The following is an 18,561-nucleotide window of genomic DNA, read 5'->3' as shown; positions in this document are numbered from 1 at the left end:
TATGTATCGATATCAATATGTGATTTTGAACAGATCGTGATTGATTTTGTCATTGAAGTAAGTCAAGTATAAAATAACTTATTGTGGAACATAGTGAGGCACATCTTTTGGATATATAAAGTGTCAAGGTGAGTGCAAAACATGCATGACATTGTACATAAATGTTTTATACATTAGGAGGAAGACTTGCGACAAGTCTACCTTGTTTATATCAGCATGATATTATGTCATTTTTCATAACTTCGACATGAAATTGATATGTCACAATGAGAAATTATAATTCATTGATCACAGATAAATGTAGTATTTTTCCATGGATATTATTTTGGGTATGAACAACCCTAATATTAATGATATGGTCATATGATACCATGGATGAATGAATTAGACTATATGCCCAAGTAAGTCATTGAAGGACAAGGTATAGTTGGCATGCCGTAGATTATAGCAATTGCAGGATTATATTAGCACTATAGTGTGTAAGGGCACTAAGTGTTTATGGTGGACACGACCTTATGTGTATTATGGTAGGCACGACCTTATGTGTATTATGGTGGGCATGACCTTATGTGTAAGCACTACGGTGCATATATTACTCGAATACCCAGGGTCTTCATAGATTTACTTCTTGACTATAGTTATTAGTAAAAATGATAATATTTATATCATATCATTTTAGTTATGGTAAAATATTGGAAATACAGGTAACGTGATCTTATGACATTTGAAAATGACATTAAATTTCATGCATGAGTTGTATTGCACTATTTATTATTTTAATTACTTCACTAAGTATATACTTAGCGTGTGATGATTTTCATGCGTAGGTAAAAACCAGGATTAGAATTAAAGAGTACATAGAAACTTCAAGCATCAAGGAATATACTTCAATATCAATAAGACATCCTATGATATAATTTTGACGTAGTTAGTGGCATGTACTTACAAATGTACTATTAGCTCTGTTTAACTATTTTAAAAACTGGTTTGTAATGGATAAACTGAATCATTTTATGATATTTTAAATATGAATCATATGAACCAATATTATTAATTTGAGTAGATGCATTTGATTATGATATATATATGTTTTAAATATCATGTGACAGTTTTACTTGAGATAATATTTTCATATTATCAGTTATCATTTGAAGAAAATAATTTTTTAATCACTTTTGAATTGAGAAATGTTTTAATAAATTCAAGTGACATCTATAATCTATATTGGTATAATTATACGGGTTTTAGATGTTATATTTATTGGTATCAGAGCTACATGTTTAGACGTTTCTAGACATGAAATGAGTATATATTAAGTTAAAATTTTATACATGCCACTATGATGTCAAAAGTTTACTAATAGTTGTATATATATTATGATGCTTATTAGTGAGTAAAGCTACTCTTTACTAATGTAAGATGATTTTGACTATGTTCAGACGTTAGAAACTAAGGAAAAAGGTAAGAAAGTCGATAATGTTGAAAAGAATGTCGAGATTGAAACCGATCCAAAAGGATCCGACATTTTTTTAGTATCACACTTTAGAATAGTCGAAGTTGTTAGTGATTTTCTTCCATTATGTAGAAGAATGACCTAGCTTTTAATGAAGTTTCTGCATTAGAGGAATCCATTAAAAAGTTTAATCCGAAATACAAGAGAAGTTGAATCGGATGAGGATCCAAAGGAGATTACTGAATCTATTGACAACTCTGAGGTTTCATCAAGTAAGCTTAAATATTTGAGGAATATTTAAGTTAAACATTAAATTGTTTAAAGAATTATTGATTTGAGTAAGCAGTAAATAAGTTGTATGCTAAAAATTTAAAGAAAGCTGTGTTATTAGTGAATCAAATGATTATGAGTTTGAATGAGAGTAGATGTTAAGTTTTATGGACTTGATAGATTTACCTTATTAAGGTAAAGTTACAAAAATGGATCGTCTACCCATTCCATGCTACAATGAATTATTGCTTAGATTGAGATTGATTATCAAGAACTTGAAAAGTTTCAAGTTTGAAGTGATAGGAAAAAGAGTAAATTTATTTAATAGTGTGATTTTAGCATTAACCTCTATGAAGTATTACTACATATTTGTCAAGTTTTCTTATTGAACGACGTGAACATTTAGACTTTCATTTGAGATGGAAAATGTTTCAACTGCTAGAGAATAATTTTTATGGTTATGGTAAAGTTATATAAATTACATTAAGAATGAAATAAGGAATTCTAAAGTAGAGATATTTATTTTGACTTGATATCGAGTGATATTATAGTGGAAGACCTATAGGTCATGATGCAAGTGTGAGTCGGACAGGTAGTAAATGTCTAATAAAGATTTAGGAGCTTATGTTCCTGATGAATTTAATGGGATTACCATGTAATGAGTTTTATATTTTATTGACCTGAGTTGGTTGTCTCTGCTTTAAGGCTGAATTAATGGTCGCAAGAAGCTATTATTTTAGAAAGATGCGGAGAAATTGGAAATTTTAGAGATTGATGAAAAAAATGAAATCATCACTAACGTGACATCAACAATGGTTATGATTAAAATGATATAAGAAGGATACATAGTTTTTCTAGCTAAGGTGATAAATACTCAAGTATCTGAAGTAAGATCTATGATATTCCCACAACTATCTATGATATTCCCACAACTAGGGAATTTCCAGATGTTTTTTTAGATAAATTATCTGGGTTACCTCCAGATAGAGAGGTGAAATTCAAGAATTATGGTTCTCACGACATTGATCTTGTTTATATGATTTCATATCAAATGACCGTGATTGAGTTAAGAGAATAAAGGCTCAATGGCAAGAACTACTAGATCAAGGATTCTTTAGACTGATAATTTCACCTTGGGGTGCACTGGTGTTGTTAGTGAAAGAGAAAGATTGATCCATGCATTTACGCATAAATTATCGGCAGTTAAAGTGACTATCAAGAACAAGTATCCTCTTTCGAGGATTGATGACTTGTTTACATCTTAATGGAGTAACAGTTTTCTCTAAGATTGATCTTTAATTAGGATATCACCAATTAAAGATTAAAGAGGAAGATATTACAAAAATAGCTTTCAGAATACGATATGGGCACTAAGAGTTTGTAGTAATACCGTTTGGTTTGAAAAATGCCCCAACAACATTCATGGATTTGATGAACCGAGTATTTCATCCTTATTTGGATCAATTTGTGCTGGTATTTATTGTTGATATTCTGGTATACTAGAAAACAAAGATAGAGCATGATGCTCATCTCTGTATTGTACTCGAGATACTTAAGGATAAAAAGTTATATGCCAAGCTGTCAAAGTGTGAGTTTTGTCTGTCTTAAGTTTCTTTTCTTGGTCATGTGATTTCTGCAGAAGGCATAAGAGTTGATCCTAAGAAGGTTCAGGCAATAGTGGAGTGGCCCCCAAAGAATGTTACAGAGATTTGAAGCTTTTTTGGACTTGCTGGTTATTATCGAAGGTTTGTGAAGAACTTTTCGATGAGTGCTAATCCTTTGACCAAACTTTTGAGAAAGGATGTTTCATTTGCTTGGACTGAGAAGTGTTAAGAGAGTTTTGAAGCTCTAAAGAAGATTTTAACAGAAGCACCAGTGCTGGTACAACCGAAGTTTGGCAAAGAATATATGGTGTATAGTGATACATCTCATCATGGTTTGGTTTGTGTACTTATGCAAGAAGGTAAGGTGGTAGCTTATGCTTCCCGACAACTAAAGATGCATGAGAGAAATTATTCCACTCATTATCTTGAGTTAGTAGTAGTGGGTTTCGCTTTAAAGATTTGGCATCATTATTTTTATGGTGAGCGATGCTACATCTACACGGATCATAAGAGTCTGAAGTACTTGTTGATTCAAAAAGAGCTAAACTTGAGACATATGAGATTGAAACAACTTTTAAAAGATTATGGTTTGATCATTGATTATCATCCTGGGAAGACAAATGTTGTAGTAGATGCACTTAGTCGGAAAACTTTTGCATCTTTACGATGGATGTGCAATTATTGTTGAAAGAAAACTGCGCACTGTTGTCCAAATTAAAGATAAAGTCGATGCTTCTAGATCGGATAAAAGAGATACAAAGAAAAGACGAGAGATGCTTGAAAAAGTTTGCACTCGTTGAAAAAGGTGAGACTAAAGACTTTGAAGTCAAGTATGATGGGTGTCTGTATTACCGAGGAAGAATCTGTATTCCACATGATGATATATTGAAGAAAGAAATTCTTTCTGAGGCACATTATAGTTCACTGGCTATGCATCAAGGTGGGAACAAGATGTATCAGGATGTAAAGAGTCGATTTTGGTGGCCGAGTATGAAAAGAGCCATTTCTGAGTTTGTTGCTTCATGTTTGATGTGTCAACAAGTAAAAGTTGAGCATCAAGTGCCTTCGGGATTGTTGGAACAAATTTCTATTCCAGAGTGGATGTGGGAAAGAGTCACTATGGATTTTGTTGCAGAGCTACCTTTGACATCAAATAAGAAGGATTCCATTTGGGTGATAGTTTACCGGTTAACGAAGTCGGTACATTTCATTCCAGTGCAAATGAACTATTTATTGGATAAGTATGCAAAGTTTTATATAAATGAGATAACTTGACTGCATGGAATACCAGTATCCATTTAGGGACCATCTTGTAATTTTTGAAAAGTTGGGGGAACAATTTGGTAATTTTTGAAAGTTGTGAATATTTGTATAATTATTTAATAGTTGTGTACTATACTGGAAATTACTGTTTTGGAATTGAAATCGGTGATAAGATGTGAAATATGACCATTTTGGAAAGTTGAAAAGTTTGGTGATTGAAATGCAATACTCGTATAGTTGGGTTGCTTAAAGGTAATTGTACCTTTGTAAATGCACTTGTATGGTAAAAATTTCAAGTATAATTGGAAAAGTTAGTGCCAATATTAAAAGAATTATTGAGTGTTGAATTGTTTTGGTAGAGAATATGTTTCAAATATAATTATGGATTTTGTTTTGGATATGTGTTTATGTTAGTTCAATACTAACATATGTATCGATATCAATATGTGATTTTGAACAAATCATGATTGATTTTGTGATCGAAGTAAGTCAAGTATAAAAGGACTTATTGTGGAACATTGTGAGGCACATCTTTTGGATATATAAAGTGTCAAGGTGAGTGCAATATATGCATGACATTGTACATAGATGTTTTATACATAATGAGAAAGACTTGCGACAAGTCTACCTTGTTTATATCAACATGATATTATGTCATTTTTCATAACTTCGACATGAAATTGATATGTCAGATTGTGAAATTATAATGCATTGATCACGAATAAATGTAATATTTTTCCATGAATGTTATTTTGGGTATGAACTGCCCTAATGTTAATGATATGGCCGCCATGTGATACCATGATTTAATGAATTAGACTATATGCCCAAGTAAGTCGTTGAAGGACAGGGTATAGTTGGCATGCCATAGAGTATAGCAGTTGCATGTTTATATTAGCACTATAGTGTGTAAGGGCACTAAGTGTATATGGTGGGCACGACCTTATGTGTATTATGGTGGGAACAATATTATGTGTAAGCACTACGGTGCATATATTACTCGAATACCTAGGGTCTTCATAAGTTTACTTATGGGCTATAGTTATTGGTAAAAATGATAATATTTATATCATATCGTTTTGGTTATAGTAAAATATTGGACATGCAGGTAATGTGATCTTATGGCATTTGAAAATGAAAATATTGGACATGCAGATGCTGAAGCGGAAGCAGAAGATGACAATGCTTTCTTCTTGGACTTCAATTTGGACTTGGCGTGCATGGCTTGATGATGTAGCCATTTTGACCTCTATTTCGGTCTCGTGAAATATGGTTTGCCATTTTGGTCATAAAGCCAGAGATAGGGAGAATAATCTAAATCTAGATAAAATGATGTGATGTCCTGGCGTCGGGGGAGCGATAGTTCACACTGATTCCATAGGTCGATGTAGTATGAGTGTCGTACTGGCTAATTTTCATCATATTTCCCATGCATATCGATTGTATGGAGCTCTCTATATCAACTTCAAGGGGTGTAGGAATAGGCTAGTGCACCGTTAACTGGCGTATCACTCTATCAACTACATGCCACTAAAAGATCACTTGGTGCAATAACGGCGTCACAACATGCCATAAGTGGCACCCCTAAAAAAACCCTAAAACCTAAACCTCAAACCCCAAACATCTAGTTAGTGACTAAAATGTAAGAATTTAAAATTTGGCAGTTTAATTTTAACAAATTGAAAAGTTCAAGGACTAGTTTTAGAAGTTGTGTATAGGACTTATTATCAAAAATGGAAGAATGGAAGGGCAAAGAGGTCACTTAGCATGAATGAATTTAAAATTCAATTTAAAGGTTATTTAAGCATGTGGGAAAGAAAGAAAGAAAGAAAGAAAGAAAGGAAATGTCTGGAAGCTTTGGCTTTCTCTTCTTCCTCTCCACCGTAAGCTTCTTATTTCTAAGGTAAGTAAATTGAAAATGGTTAATTCTTTCATTTTGATTTGGTTTTAGTTCTTTGGGTAATATAAAAGCTTAATAAAGCTTAAAGATGAGTTGAAACTAAGAGATGGATGAATTAATGGTGAATTAGTAAAATGGATTTTTAAGGGAATTGTTAGAAAATATAGAATATTTGGATTCTAAAGGAATATTTGACTTGTCAAGGGTTTTAATAAGATGTTAGAAGAGTTAGAAAGGATTGAGAACATGTTTGAAGAATTGGTATTATTTTTAGTTTCAAGAGTTTTATGGAAGATTTTACATGTAAAAGGGATTTTAATGGATATAAGTTAGTGGTAATAAGTGTAAATGAGTTTAAAGGTATGAAAATAGTTTAAAGTAGGAGATTTAAGTGAATTTGGGTAAATTTTTGAAGTTAAATAGATGAATTCTGGGTAAGGGTATCGGAAGAACAGTACCGATACTATATGGTTAAAATATAAGGGAAGAGTATGAATACGATGAACAATATTGATGCTGATTGAAGTAGTATTGATACTAATGTGGAGGTATCGATACCAAGAGTAAAGCATCGATATTGTAATTCAAATATGATTTCTTGAATGTCAAAATGGTATTGGTACTGAAGTGGGTATCGGTACCATAGGAAAGAAGTATCAGTACTGTGGGTAAAGTATCGATAATATTCATTCAAAAATGTTAATTAGGTGTTCCATTTTACTTAAGTAAAGGTTAATTGGTTTGATGTTAATTGAGCTCCGACATTTATATTGATCATATTAATGTGTAGATTCCATCGAAAGCAAGTGCTGAGCGAAGTGACGTATAAAGTTGGGGAGTTAAAGTGAAAAAGAGTTGCTTAAGGCTTAAGTGAGGCAAATGTGAGTGCTATTTACTTATTTTATTTATGACTGGAGGATGGCTTGCGATGAGCCAACCTTAAATGTTTTTGTATAAAATGAAATGCTATGAGTATATGTGAAGTTTTTCTATGTGAATATGTTCTATATAAGTAAATGGATAAGTTGAATAATGATATGTAACATGAAATAATTATGTGAATAATTATGAGTGCATGCTATATGTGATTAAATGAAAAAATATTGAATAATGCTATGTGAAATGAAATACTGTGAGTAATTGTTTGAATGTGAATAAATAATAAAAGTTGATAATGCTAGGTGACAATGTTCTACGTGAAATGATATGTGAATACATGCTAAGTGAACATGTTCTATGGAACATAAATGATAAGTGAAAAATGTTGAAAAGAATGCTATGAGTAAATCTTTTAAGTGAATAAAAGAAACAAGAATAATAAAGGTGAAAGTGTTCTATATGGATAAAAGACACGAGAATAAAGTATTGAAAATTAATTATAAAACTAAAGCCCAAAGTATATTTTATGAGAATTAGGGGGTATAGTTGTCATGCCAAGAGTCGAGGGTTCTACGCGATTGTTCGGGAAAAATCTATGTTGTTCTTCGAGACAAATCTATATGGTCATTCGAGACAATTCTACGTGGTCCTTTGGGAAAATTCTACGTGGCACTTCAGTGCAAATTATATGAGCAGTGGTGAGTGAATTAGTGCACAACCTCAATGTACTCACATACCTTAAGTTCTCAGCGATATACGTTGGGCTTAGAAAAAAACTTGATATAATTTGAACAATGAGTAACAATATTATAATGTTAATGAAGTGCCAAATGCACATAAACTAATCAATGAGTAATAGTATATGTTATAAATTGTGAAGGGTATGGTGTTATAATTGTTAATGATTCTTTTGGAAACTTTTACCTAATTATTTTATTATTTTACTATACTCAGTGTTGTCTCACTAAGTCATAGATTAGCGTGTGATTGTTTTCACATGTAGGTTTGGAGACATCAACATAATAAGCAAGGGCAAGACAACATAGCTCTGAAGGATATCATATCAGAGTAAACTAAATAGTATGTTATTGATCATTGGCATGTACGAAAATGTGTAAGTCATAGATGCTCTGATATGTTTGTAACTTTGTTTTGTAAAGTTTTGTTTTCCTTGTAAAGTTTTCGTTGCATTTTAAATGAGTCAAAGTGTTTTAAAAGTCAATGTGACACCCCAGAGCCGTATTCGAATCGGGTACGGGTCGGAGTGTTACATTTATTGGTATTAGAGCTTAGGTTGAGTCAAGTTTTTGAAATAGACTAGCCGGTCGGCTGTAAAAAATGTTTGGTTTGTACAAGCCAACAAAATAACAAGTATCTCTGATTTGATAGTGTAATGAGTATGATATCCTTGCTAGTATAATTAAATGATTATAGTTTAATAGATGTAAGACTAAGAGGTTTTTCGAAGTGAAATGGGAAATAGAGTTGATAAGAGTAGTAACTTGGTAAAGATAATAACAGACGCCTCAGGGAGTATTTTTTGGACGTTGAACGCAATTCTGAAGTGTTTCTAATCATCTACTTCCTGTATTATTAGAATAGATGTTGTTATAGAGTTGAAAAGGTTTGAGAGTACCCGAGTTTAAGGATTGAGCTGAGGAAGGTCATATTTCTGTGGATTTTTGATTAAATGACAAGAAAATTATGTTGGGGGTCTCCATTGTTTTGAAATAGAAGAGTTGGATGGAATAGTTTCACTACTAAGAGGTCAAGTATGGGTACAATGGATTAAGTGTGATAAAAAGGGTGAACATATTCCCTTCTAGGATTTTTGGAAGTAATTATTATGAAGATATTGATATAGGGTTAATAAGACCAAGGATTTAAAGGACTTTGTGTGTTGTCTAGGAAACATTAGTATTATTGTGAAAAGAAAGATGGGTTATAAATTATGGATGGATTATAGTCCATTAAGTAAAGTAGCAAAAAAGAACAAGTATCCTATTTTGGGGATTTATAATCTTTTGATCAATTAAAAGGGTTAGTGATGTTCTAAATTTTCTTTAGGTTGGAAAAAGGAATGTTCTGTTATCGGGTAAAGAGTAAATTGAAGCGAGACTATAGTTCACTCAATTAGAAAAACAAGAATATCAAAATAGAGTAATGGTTAAATGTTTAGGGCCACAAAGGCGATGATAAATACCATATAAGTCGTTATCAAGGATTTATAATAATTTTGATTGTAGATTAGATATTGTCATTGTTAAGCCAAATAGATTTCCTTAGATAAAATAAGGACATGAAGTAGAATCTTGATTAAGGGTTTAAACTTTCCAAAAACGTTAATGGTGAAATGGTAAAAAATATAATATATGTACGAGTTATGATTGAGGGGAAGTTTGAAAAAAGTTATTTTGAATTTGAAATATTGTGGGAATTCCCTGATTTTTCAAAAGATTCATGAAGAAACTCGCAAAGACCCCTTCCCACTTAGTAAGTTATTAGTAATGAATCAAGAATCATTTGGATTAGTAAGAAACAAGGAAATGCAAGATATGTCTTATCAATTGGAAATTGATATTAGGGAAAAGTAAGTCGGACAAATAAGTGCAATGTAGCAAATAATATTGAAAATTTATTTTGAAGTAGTACAGAAAATAAAGTAAGTGAGGTTTGTTCAAGTAAAGAGAATCTTATTTAGAAAAATAAACAAACAAATAAATAAATAAATTTTTTAAAGAGATAGGAATGGTTAATTGATAAGAAGTTAGGTTTAAATGTAAATTTTTTGAATTGGGTTAGAAGATCCGTCAAATATTGTGAAATTTGAAGTAGGAGAAGTATTTTAAATGGTTAGGTAAGTATTTGAATCTAGTCCTTGATGAATCAAGCGGAAAACATATAAGTATAAGAAATGATAAAGAATAAGGTTTTGTGTAAGTAGTGTTAATTATCAAAGTTACGAAGATGCAATAAAATATGTAATCAGTCATGAGTATAAGTGGTGAGATAATGCTTCTCATACCAATATGAGAAAAGTAATAGAGCATGAAGAAAAAAAATAGATGACCTATGTTGCAAGGATGTTTCGATTTATTAAAGAGTTAAGACTTAAGGCATTTAAGTGATTGAGTTTAAAGGATCAAGTATGACAAGGAGTATAATGAGGTGTACATTATAAGTTTGGTATGGAAGTAAGCAATTTTAGATTCTCAGTGAAAATGAGAAAGAGTTGTTATGAACTTTGTATCAGGTTTGCTTTTGAGACTAAATTTGGATGTTTATGAAGAGATTGATTAAGTTAGCATCTTTTATTTTAGCAAGGTGAATATTCTATGGATAAGTACGTGTGGTTATATTAAAAGATTGTTTGATTTCATGAAGTATATGTCTCAATCATATCTGATAGAGTTAAAGATCGGAAGAAATTTTCAAGATAAGTTAACTAAGTATGATGTGGTTTTGTATAAGGTTGTGTTTCTTGGCCATGTAGAAGTTGTCAAAGATATAAGAATTTATATATATATTAAGGAATCTTGAGATATAGTCGAATTATTATATTCCCTCGGATCAAGTTCTTAAGGATATGCATGTTATTTTTGGACTATTTAGTACCAAGTAAATTTTGATATGATAAAAAGAATATTGACATGAGCTTCAAGATCAGTATAAGTAGAAATTGGAAAAGATTATGTGTATCATAATTAGGATGTGGGTTGTGAAAGAGTAAAGGTTTTTGTTTATGTTACTAATCAATTAGAGAATTATGGAAGAAATCAACTGACTCACGATCTTGAGTTGGCAATGATTGGGGTTGCTGTGTTGATTGATCACCGCTATCTACATAGTGAATGACGTTATATCTATACGGATTTCTAAAAGTCAAAAGTAGATGTATAATCGAAGGAGTGAAAATACATGAAATGGATTGAATTCATTGGATATCGAAGATATTCTTTCAAACTGCAAATATGAAAGATTGTTGTGGTGGTTGGTATGACAAAGCTGACTGATATTTATATTTTGAGAGTTCTGAATATGTACTTGTCTTTAAAAATATATAGTGTTTTGATTGTTTAATTAAATTAAAGCCTTGGTTATTGGATCGATTTCAGGATCTTAAGAGAAAGATGAAAATTTCGTACTTCTTAAGTATAAAATAGGTAAAAAAAGGAGAACTAAAGACTTAAAGTCGGATGAATGTTTATATGCCATAGTTAGAGTTATCATTAAATTTGTTTTTAAATGTTTGGTATGGCAGGAAGTTTAAGAAAGATATCTAGATAACTTTAAGTGAAGTTTTACGTATAAGAAAAATGTCGGGCACCATTAAGTTGGTTCGAACTGAAAGATCGATACTTAGTGCGGCTAGATTTGATCAAAGAAATTAAAGAAAAAGTGAAGATTATTTAAGATAATCTTAAGATAACTTATGATCAACAAAAGTCCTACATGGATTTGAAGAGAAAAGAAATCAAATTCTAAGAATGTGATAAAGTGTTTTTCAAAGTTTTGCCTTGGAAGAAGATTCTCTGTTTTGGATGCAAAGGAAAGCTCAGTCCTAGATTCATTGTACCCTATGATATCTTAAAAAGAGTTGGACTAGTAGCCTATCAGTGAGCGTTGTCACCAGAATGGAAAAGATTCACAATGTCTTCCATATTTCAATGCTCAAGAGATATCAATCAGATCATTCTTATATCATAACACCAGTTCAATCTGACCTGACCTATAAAGTAGAACTAGTATATATTTTATTATATGAAGTTAAATAATTTGTAATTTAGATGATTTCATTAGTAAGAGTGCTTTGGGTAATCAAAAAGAGGAAGAGATGATATAGAATCGTGTAGAGGACATAAAGAGAAAAGTTCCTCATCTCTTTGTACAGTGAAAATTCGAGGACAAATTTTCTTAAGAGGGAGAATTTTAATACCCCAAACATCAAGTAATTGACTGAAATGTAAGGACTTAAAATTTGGTAGTTTAATTTGAATAAATTGAAAGTTCAAGGACTGATTTTGAAAGTTGTGTCTAGGACTTATTATCAAAGATGGAAGAATGGAAGAGCAAAGAGGTCATTTAGCATGAATGAATTTAAAATTCATTTTAAATTTTATTTAAGCATGTGGGAAATAAAGAAAGAAGGAATGGACAAGTCTGGAAGCTTTGGCTTTCTCTTCTTCATCTCCACCGTAAGCTTCTCATTTCTAAGGTAAGTAAATTGAAGTTGGTTAATTCTTTCATTTTGATTTGGTTTTGGTTCTTTGGGTAATATAGAAGCTTAATAAAGCTTAAAGATGAGTTGAAACTAAGAGATGAATAAATTAATGGTGAATTAGTAAAATGGGTTTTTAAGGGAATTGTTAGAAAATGAGGAATATTTGGATTCTAAATGAATATTTGACTTGTTAAGGGTTTTAATAAGATGTTATAAGTGTTAGAAATGATTGAGAACATGTTTGAAGAATTGGAGTGATTTTTAGTTTCAAGAGTTTTATGGAAGATTTTACATGTAAAAGGGATTTTAATGGATATACGTTAGTGGTAATAAATGTAAATGAGTTTAAAGGTATGGATAGAGTTTAAAGTAGGAGATTTAAGTGAAGTTGGGTAAATTTTTTTAAGTGAAATAGATGAACAATACCAATACTATAAGGTTAAAATGTAAATGAAAGTATGAATACGATGAACAATATCGATACTGATTAAAGTAGTATCGATACTGATATGGAGGTATCGATACCAAGAGTAAGGAATCGATACTGTAATTGAAATCTGATTTCCAGAATGTCAAAATGGTATCTGTACTGAAGTGGGTATCGGTACCATAGGAGAGAAGTATCGGTAATGTGGGTAGAGTACCGTAATATTCAGTCGGAAATGTTAATTAGGTGTTCCATTTCGCTTAAGTAAAGGTTAATTGGTTAGATGTTAATTGAGCTCCGACATTTATATTGATCATGTTAATGTGTAGATTCCATCGAAAGCAAGTGCTGAGCGAAGTGACGTATAAAGTTGGGGAGTTAAAGTGAAAAAGAGTTGCTTAAGACTTAAGTGAGTCAAAGGTGAGTGCTATTTACTTATTTTATTTATGACTGGATGATGCTTGCGATGAGATAACCTTAATTGTTTTTGAATAAAATGAAATGATGTGAGTATATGTGAAGTTTTTCTATGTGAATATGTTCTATATAAGTAAATGCATAAGTTGAATAATGATATGTAACATGAAATAATTATGTGAATCATTATGAGTGCATGTTATATGTGATTAAATGAAAAAATATTGAATAATTCTATGTGAAATGAAATACTATGAGTAATTGGTTGAATGTGAATAAATAATAAAATTTGATAATTCTATGTGACAATGTTCTACGTGAAATGTTATGTGAATACGTGCTAAGTGAACATGTTCTATGGAACATAAATGATAAGTGAGAAATGTAAAAGGAATGCTATGAGTAAATCTTTTAGGTGAATAAAAGATACATGAATAATAAAGGTGAAAGTGTTCTATATGGATAAAAGACACGGGAATAAAGTATTGAAAATTAATTATAAAACTAAATCCCAAAGTATATTTTATGAGAATTAGGGGTATAGTTGGCATGCCAAGAGTCGAGGGTTCTATGTGGTCCTTTGGGACAAATCTATGTGGTCTTTCGGGACAAATCTATGTGGTCCTTTGATACAATTCTACGTGGTCCTTCGGGACAAATTCTATGCGATCCTTTGGGTAAATTCTACGTTGCACTTTGGTGCAAATTATATGAGCAGTGGTGGCTACATTAGTGCACAACCTCAATGTACTCGCATACCTTGAGTTCTCAGCAATATAAGTTGGGCTAATAAAACAAACTTGATATAATTTGAACAATAAGTAACAATATTTTAATATTAATGAAGTGTCAAATGTACATAAACTAATCAATGAGTAATAATATATGTTATAAATTGTAAAGAGTATGTGTTATAATAGTTAATGATTCTTTTGGAAACTTTTACATAATTATTTTATTATTTTACCATACTCAATGTTGCCTCACTAAGTCATAGACTTAGCGTATGATTGTTTTCACATGTAAGTTTGGAGACATCAACATAGTAAGCAAGGGCAGGACAACATAGCTCTGAAGGATATCCGATCAGAGTAAACTAAATAGTATATGATTTGATTATTGGCATGTACGAAAATGTGCAAGTCATAGATGCTCTGATATGTTTGTAACTATGTTTTGTTTTCCTTGTAAAGTTTTCGTTGCATTTTAAATGAGTCAAAGTGTCTTAAAAGTAAATGTGAGACCTCAGAGTCTTAGTCGAATCGGGTACGGGTCGGGGTGTTACAGTATATATAAAGTTAAAAAGATTTAAAAATAATAATAATAATTTCTTATGTCATATCGCGTGTCGACCAACGATGTCGATCCTCATCCGTACGTCTCGTGCATCGGTACCCGCCAACTTCATCTCGATGATTGTATGACGCCATCTAAAATATTCAAAAATAAAAAATGTTATAAACAAATAAATATTTGAGATTAAAAAAGGGTTAAATAAATGAACAATTACCTTGCCGCCAGCGAAAACTCAATCAGGCCGTATGTAATCGGCGTAAAAATCGCCTGCTACATCGAATTTTTGACCCCGTTAAATAGTGTGCGCCTTGCAAAGCTCCCGGTAAAGAAATGCCAAAATCATCGATCCCCAACTGGAATTACGACCCATAGCGAAATCTCCCGAATATAGTAATTATTGCGTGTGCGCCAAATTACCAGATTTATCCGGTAATAATATCCCTTTGATTAGTTGGAGAATAAATGCTCAGGATGCGAAAATAACCTCCGCCTCAGTAGACTCGTCCGTGACTTGGAATTCAGACTCCATCCACGTTATCATTACCTGATAGCCCCTCATGAACTTGGATGGCGGCTATCTTCCCAAGTCTTGGAAGATCAACGTCGAGGGATCATACATGTTATGACTCACGACGGGGGCTTTATTCACTGGAACACCAAGTTGATAAATGATGTTTTCCAGGGTAATCATCGCTTCATCACTAGGGAATGGAACGTGTGCGACTCGGGACACCAACGTAAAATCAAAGCTTCGATCAACACCGAGTACACCTTGAAGCCACGTAAAAATATTGTCGGGACTAGACCAGATTGATGCTAATATGTCATCATCCGTTGATGTAACTCATTGGTTGTCATCTGCCGACTACGAATACCTCATTCGTTGCACGACCCACGTTGGATCGACGAAATATGAACATTATCCGGATGCAACATATACTATAAGGATACCATTTTTCGGGAATTTCGTACAACGTATGTTTTTTTTTTCAATTTTTTTTTCAGATTCAGGCTTTTGTGAAATACCTAAACCCCAAACCCCTATTTACAGGCTCACCCTCAATGGATTTAAACGATTAGTTTTTTAAAATGCCCGGATGAACTCATCACCTCAAGGTGACGAGTTCCACTGACTGTTGCTGCCCATGTCGTTGAACAACGGCTAGCTAACGACTATTTTTTTAATTCAAACAGACTTATGAACTCTACGTGACGAGTTCAATCGAATCTTTTTTTTCATAAAATTTACTTTTTTATTTTTAAATTTTTTTAATGGACTCATTGAGGTGATGAGTAATTATAAACCCAATTAAATAATGGCCCACATGGGGCCCACTACGTGAGGACAATTAAAAATAATATCCGATGGAATTCGTCACCTCGACTGTAGCAAATGTCATAATTTGCTAAATAAACATTGGGTAGGCCCAATACCCTAATTTTTTCACCTGCCTGGGGTATTGGGCCAAAAAACCAAAATTATGCGAAGTTGATTTTTTGCCTTTCATGTGAAATCGGGTAAAATTAGCCCAATTTGGTAGGCAAGATAAATATTTAGTTCAATAGGGCAATATAAATTTTATTTTGGGAACTACAACAATTGTTATAGTGTTGGGAGAACTCGTCACTCCCGCATTATGAGTTCCTGTAAAAAGTATATTTTAATGGATCTAGGTATGTGGGCCTCGTGGAGTCTAATATTTTATTATATTTCTTGGAACTCACCATATCCATGTGACGAGTTCCATTAAAATATTATTTTTTGTAAATTTAAAAAATTATATTTAGTCATAATAATTATTTTAAAAAACTATGGAACTTGTCATGTTACCGTGATGAGTTCCTTTTGATTTAAAAAACTAGTCGTTTATAGTCGTTGGGTAATAGACAAGTTTTAAATTGACAAGGAACTCGTCATGTGGAATGATAAGTTCCAACGGTCATATTCGTATTTTTTTTGTATAAATAGGGGTGGAGTGAGTTGATGAAGTTTATATGAAAAGTGAGAAGGGAAATTTTTTTAGAATCAAATCATGTATTTGTGGGAACATTTTAATTATGATTTCTCGAACGATTTCTTTGGGTTTGACGATTCGGACTCCGACGATTCATATTCAAGCTTGTTTTCAAATGAGAAGTGGCTAAAGGAGGCAATAAAGTCGATAATTGATGAACATTAGAAGAAAAATAAACTAGAAGAAGAGAATAGGAGATAAAAATAGAAAAGAAAAAGAAAAAGTATGAAGACTTGTCAATCCGAAGCAGCAAACGACTTATAAAGAGGTATAAAAAATTAAAAATAATAGTATAGAAATTGAGAAAAAAGAAAAAGAAGGTGAAAAGGGGACAAAGCTACTGAAAAACTACTAACAAACCGTAAACCAGAGTTGAACAAAGTGAGAAAACCTTCCACGAACGCAAATAGCATATTCAAATCAAATCCGAGGGTCCTAAGCAGGGAAAACCAACATAATAACAAATAAGCGTCATCGTGATAAGTCGTAGTGTTCAAATCCAAATCCTAAGAAAAAAATAAACTAAAATAATGGACAGACGACAAAAAATATGCCGTAAAGACAGAGAAAAACATACTATAAAAATTAAAAATATTTCATAAAGGTAAACTTATTAAAAACTAAAGAAACAAATAAGAAACAAAGATTTGATATAAAAAATTAAAAGAAAAACAATAAAACACCGCCTATCAACCAAGAATAAAGAAAAAGATAGAACTTTAGAATTTTAGAGAGAGAGAGAGAGCTAAATTCTTCCGCTTACCACGCCAGCGACTCTTTCATTTATATGTTTCATTTTTTAATGAATTTCAAAATTTGTATGTATACATGTCAAAATTTTGACAGATTGTAACATATTATACTTCTTAGACTAGTGTTGAATTTAGTTGTGTATTCCGATTGTGCTTTTATAATAGGCTTAATGTAAAAAACAATTTGTTAAAATTATATTTAAAATTAATTTTAGGTTTTTAAAGATTTTTTTCGTTCAAAATATGTGTCTAATGTTTCCGACATTATTGTTTTAACTACCTACAAAGTAATGCCCATTAAAAAATTGTTATATGACACATGTCATCTTTATATTTTTTAAAAAAATTTATTTTTTTAACAAATAAAAATATTATTTTAAAAAACTCATATTTTTAAAAATTTTAAAAAAATTCTCAAAACCTTAAAATCTATCATTCCAAACCTATTATATCATCGACCATTATCAAACGATTATCCATCCATCGTCCGACATCTATTGTGGTCATTTCTCTTGTCATCATCCCAAATCCCCTAAATTCATAAATTCAAAATTTAAATCCTTAAACCTAACACTCAAATCCGTAATCCTAATACTAATCCTAATTTTATCAAATTATTCTCCGTTTTGGAGTGACGAGATTTGCAAGAGACCGAGGAAGAGTGCAATGCATCATAATGCATCAGATATATGATGCAATGATGCATCAGATATATGATGCAATGATGCATCAAATTAAACCACTGTAATGCATCGTTGAAATTTGCTTTTGAAATTTCTTTTTGAAATAAATTGCAGCGTTGGTTATGCGGCGTTGCAGCTTTGGTTATGCGACGTTGGTAGCTTTCAGCCTGTCGATGACGTTGGAGTTTCGGCCGATCGGCGATGTTGAAGTTTGAAATTAGATATGGTTAGGGTTTTAAAAAATTATATTTTTAAGTTTTTTTAAATATAAATGTAACACGTGTCAGATAATGATTTGTGGTATTAGTATGTATACTTAAAAAATAACATCGAGAATGTTAGACACGTACAAGTGAAAAATACAACGCAACCAAATACACG

At 31.8% G+C, this 18,561-nt stretch overlaps 1 pseudogene; it reads right to left on the bottom strand.

Moving 5' to 3' along the window:
* LOC120189838 overlaps window positions 1-15,259 on the bottom strand; it is a 34,406-nt pseudogene extending 19,147 nt beyond the window's left edge.
* Between the last annotated feature and the right edge of the window lie 3,302 nt (window positions 15,260-18,561).

The sequence above is a fragment of the Hibiscus syriacus genome, unplaced genomic scaffold (assembly GCF_006381635.1).
Source record: "Hibiscus syriacus cultivar Baekdansim isolate YM2019G1 unplaced genomic scaffold, ASM638163v2 tig00116959_pilon, whole genome shotgun sequence".
NCBI classification, from domain to species: Eukaryota; Viridiplantae; Streptophyta; class Magnoliopsida; order Malvales; family Malvaceae; genus Hibiscus; species Hibiscus syriacus.
The sequence above is the reverse complement of the archived record's forward strand: the minus strand, read 5'-3'. Positions and strand labels throughout refer to the sequence as shown.